The sequence below is a fragment of the Muntiacus reevesi genome, chromosome 5 (genome assembly GCF_963930625.1).
Source record: "Muntiacus reevesi chromosome 5, mMunRee1.1, whole genome shotgun sequence".
Classification (NCBI taxonomy): Eukaryota; Metazoa; Chordata; class Mammalia; order Artiodactyla; family Cervidae; genus Muntiacus; species Muntiacus reevesi.
This window is the reverse complement of record NC_089253.1, coordinates 40,117,117-40,121,572: the sequence shown is the minus strand read 5'-3', so window position 1 is coordinate 40,121,572 and position 4,456 is coordinate 40,117,117. Positions and strand designations below refer to the sequence as shown.

At 47.5% G+C, this 4,456-nt stretch overlaps 1 non-coding gene across 1 annotated transcript; it reads right to left on the bottom strand.

The window, feature by feature from the left end:
- Nucleotides 1–3,682: 3,682 nt before the first annotated feature.
- LOC136170052 (U6 spliceosomal RNA) lies at nt 3,683–3,789 on the bottom strand. Its single transcript, XR_010663510.1, has one exon. It is a non-coding gene; the product is annotated as a U6 spliceosomal RNA (small nuclear RNA).
- Between the last annotated feature and the right edge of the window lie 667 nt (nt 3,790–4,456).

Sequence of the window (4,456 nt, the reverse complement as noted above, 5' to 3'; positions counted from 1 at the left end):
TTTTTCAACACTTAACCTACCTAGCCTTTCTTTTTCACCACTCCAACTTCTACTTCTGAAACAGGAGGAAAGATGGCAGAGCACGACCTTTAAAAGAATGACATAGCCAGAGGACATGACACAACCATTAGAACCAAATGGGTTCAATATGGTGGACAAGTCGACTTCCACTAGACTTTGGGTATATGCTCATTGTAACACAGCAGCAAGCTAAATGGCACAACCACAGGTGCCATGACTGTTTCAAGGCTGACTATAAAGCTCAAGAAGTAGGTGTTAGTCCAGTTTCTGGAAATCCGCACCCCTTCCCCAAGAGACACAGGTTTGATCCCTAGGTCAGGAAGATCCCCTGGAGAAGAAAATGGCAATCCACTCCAATATTCTTGCCAGGAAAATTCCATGGACAAGAGGAGCCTGGTGGGCTACAGTCCATAGGGTTGCGAAGAGTCAGACACGACTGCACACATACACACATACACATACATACATCCCCAAAATAGCTAGAATACTCCTCCCACTCATTAGCCTATGAAATTACCCACTCCTATGAAATGACAACCACATACCCTGGGGTCGCTCTCTCCTTCTGAGATGGCCCACAATCTGTTTATAGACTGTTTTTCTCTCTAAATAAGTCTGCTTCTTACCTATCACTTTGTCTCTTTTTTAATTCTTTCTGTGATGAGACATCAAGAACCTGAACTTCATTAAGCCCCTAAACCTGGTGTGTGATCATAGTCATGAGACCACGGTCTCAAGTCCCAGTCTGCGTTTTGGCTGAGTTGGAGTCCCAACATGTGGGTTCAAGTCTTGATCTGTTGGGAGTCCCAGTTCACAGAGTTTCTCTTCCAGGCCTCCACTTAGGAATACAGCTTACTTTATTCAACAAATGTTTGCCAGCCCCTACTGTGTTTCAGGAACTGTTCTAGACACACAGTGAACAAAGTGAACAAGGACTCCCTTATCACAGAACCGACATTCCAGAGGCAGACAAAAGACAAACACTTGATGAGAAGTTATTAAGAGTGCCATGATGTGATAGGAAGTGATAGGTGTGACACTGCCGCAGGAAGCCTTCCCTGGCCACCCCAGGCTGATGCCACTTCTGTGCCCGGCAGCCCCTGTGACAGTACTGCCCACAGGAGTGGTCTTCATCTCTAGGCTGGGGGCCATCTGAGGGCGAGCCCGTATCTGGTTCACTATTGTCTCCAAAGGACCTGGCCCACACTTAGAGAATATTTATGAATTGCAGTAGACTGAACAGAGAACGGAGAAGGAAATGGCAACCCACTCCAGTACTCTTGCCTGGAAAATCCTATGGACGGAGGAGCCTGGTGGGCTGCAGTCCATGGGGTCGCTAGGAGTCGGACACAACTGAGCAACTTCACTTTCACTTTTCACTTTCACGCATTGGAGAAGGAAGTGGCAACCCACTCCAGTGTTCTTGCCTGGTGGGCTGCCATCTATGGGGTTGCACAGAGTTGGACACGACTGAAGCGACTTAGCAGCAGCAGCAGCAGAACAGGAAAGGGAGTAAGGGGCCAGTCACTGAGTTGGGCCTTATCTGTATAATCTCATTCCACCTTCACAACAATGTCGCAAGGGAGGTGCTATTATTATTTCAAATGTTTTACAAGTGAGAAAATAAGCCTGAAGAACTGGGTGACCTGCTCAAGTTCATAGAGCTGCAAGGCTGTGAAGCCAAGATTCCAGGGCGGGTCTTTCCATTCCAAAACCCATGTTTTAACCCATGAAAGCTGCTGCAAAAAGGAAGAATTTCCAGAAGTTCCAGTTTTGATATTGTTGTCAATGGCATCAAACACTGCAACAGCAGATGGGGATGAAATGAGGTGGCAAGAAGTCAGGAAAACATGGGTTTTGGAGGAGAAGCCTCAGCCCCATGCGAGCAGGGAGGGGTGCTCACAGAAAAGAGGGATGAACCCAGAGTGCCCCAAAGGGTAGGCTGTGCCTGAGCCTTTTCTGGAGACGTGGGCTCCCAGGCACTGAGCTCTCCAGGCCCCTTCTCCGCCCCTCCTCCTCTCCCCCACCCTGCTCGTGGGTATGGTTAATGTCCAGCAGTCTCAGTCCAGCCTTCCCCCAGCTACCAGGCCCCATGCCCTTGTCCTGGCCTGGGACCTGGCAAGCAGCCCAGGACACATGTTTCCAAGCACCTCCCCCACCACATCCCAGGAGCACAGAGCCGGGAGGCCCAGGCCCCAGCTGCCTGCCTCTGGGAAGATGAAGGGACAGGGACCTCCCTGCGGCCCTACGGGGCTTTGTCAACCCTTTGTCCGGTGAACAAAGTAATAATGTCCAGATTAGAGCACGGCCAGGCAAGAGGCCTGGAGAGGCTTTGGGAAGGGATGGACTTTCTGTGGTCCCCTGGGTTACTCCCTTGAGGAATCTCACATTCCTCTCCTCCACTGGCAGCCAGAGGAAAAGAGTGAACATTTGTCAAGCAGGCACCTCTGTGCTCTGTTCCAGGGCTTTCCTCGTGGACCCTGTGATGTGACCTCTTTCAGAACCTCCGTCAGAGGGAAGGAAAGAGTCTGGGAGAGGTTGAGTAAGGCAGCTGAGTCTACAAATGCAGGGCAGGGTTTGCACCTAAATCTGTTGGATTAATACCAACGTCTCTGCTCTCTCTCCAGTCTCCCAGCAACGCACCTCTCCCCCAGCAAGAGAGCAGTGAACCTGGTGGGATTTTGGACAATGAAACACTATACAACAGTCAAAAGGAACAAACTACAGCTACAACAAGGACGGTGCCCACGAATACAGTGTTGAGCAGAAGAGGCCAGACGTCCAAGAGCAGACACTGTGTGGTCTTGTTTAGATAAAGTGCAGGCAGGACTCAGCCAGGGGTGGGAGGTGTCAGGTAGTGAGGATCCTGGGACTAGAGGGAGGGCATAGGGATCCGGAGAGGCAAGAGCGAGCTTCTGATTACATCAATGTGTCCACTCGTGATGATTCCATCATGAGTGGCTGGACTTTCTTTTCTGTATACCTGTTACAGTTCAATTGCTCAGTACAACTCTTTGCGACCCCATGGACTGCAGCACGCCAGGCGTCCCTGTCCATCACCAACTCCCAGAGCTTGCTCAAACTCATGTCCATAGAGTCGGTGATGCCATCCAACCATCTCATCCTCTGTCATCCCCTTCTCCTCCTGCCTTCAAATCTTTCCCAGCATCAGGGTCTTTTCCAATGAGTCAGTTCTTCACATTAGGCAGCCAAAGCATTGGAGTTTCAGTTTCAGCATCAGTCCTTCCAATGAATATTCAGGACTGATTTCCTTTAGGATTGACTGGTTTGATCTCTTTGCAGTCCAAGGGACTCTCAAGAGTCTTCTCCAACACCACATTTCGAAAGCGTCAATTCCTCGGCGCTCAGCTTTCCTTATGGTCCCACTCTTACATTCATACATGACTACTGGAAAAACCGCTTTAACTATCAGATGGATGTTTGTCGACAAAGTGATGTCTCTGCTTTTTAATACTCTGTCTAGGTTTGTCATAACTTTTTTTCCAAGGAGCAAGTGTCTTTTAATTTCATGGCTGCAATCACCATCCGCAGAGATTTTAGAGCCCAAGAAAATAAAGTCTGTCATTATTTCCATTGTTTCCTCATCTGTTTGCTATGAAGTGATGGGACCAGACGCCATGATCTTAGTCGTTGTTTTTTTTTTAATATGGAACGCTTCACGAATTTGCGTGTCATCCTTGCGCAGGGGCCATGCTAATCTTCTCTGTATCGTTCCAATTTTAGTATATGTGCTGCCGAAGCGAGCAACATGATCTTAGTTTTTTGAATGTTGAGTTTTAAGCCAGCTTTTTCACTCTCCTCTTTCACTTTCATCAAGAGGCTCTTTAGTTCCTCTTCACTTTCTGCAAAAGGGTGGTGTCATCTGCATACCTCAGGTTATTGATATTTCTCCCAGCAATCTTGATTCCAAATTGTGCTTCATCCAGCCCGGCATTTTGCATGATGTACTCTGCATGTAAGTTAAATAAGCAGAGTGACAATATACAGCCCTGACACACTCCTTACCCAATTTGGAACCAGTCTGTTGTTCTATGTCCAGTTCTGTTACTTCTTGACATGCATACAGATTTCTCAGGAGACAGATAAGGTGGTCTGGTATTCTCATCTCTTATAGAATTTTCCACAGTTTGTTGTATTCCACACAGTAAAAGGCTTTACTGTAGTCAATGAAGCAGATGTTTTTCTGGAATTCTCTTGCTTTTTCTATGATCCAACATATGTTGGCAATTTGATCTCTGGTTCCTTTGTCTTTTCTAAATCCAGCTGGAACATCTGGAAGTTCATGGTTCATGTACTGTTGAAGCCTGGCTTGGAGAATTTTGAGCATTACTTTGCTAGCGTTTGAAATGAGTGCAATTGTACAGTAGTTTGAACATTCTTTGACATGGCCTTTCTTTGGGATTGGAATGAAAAC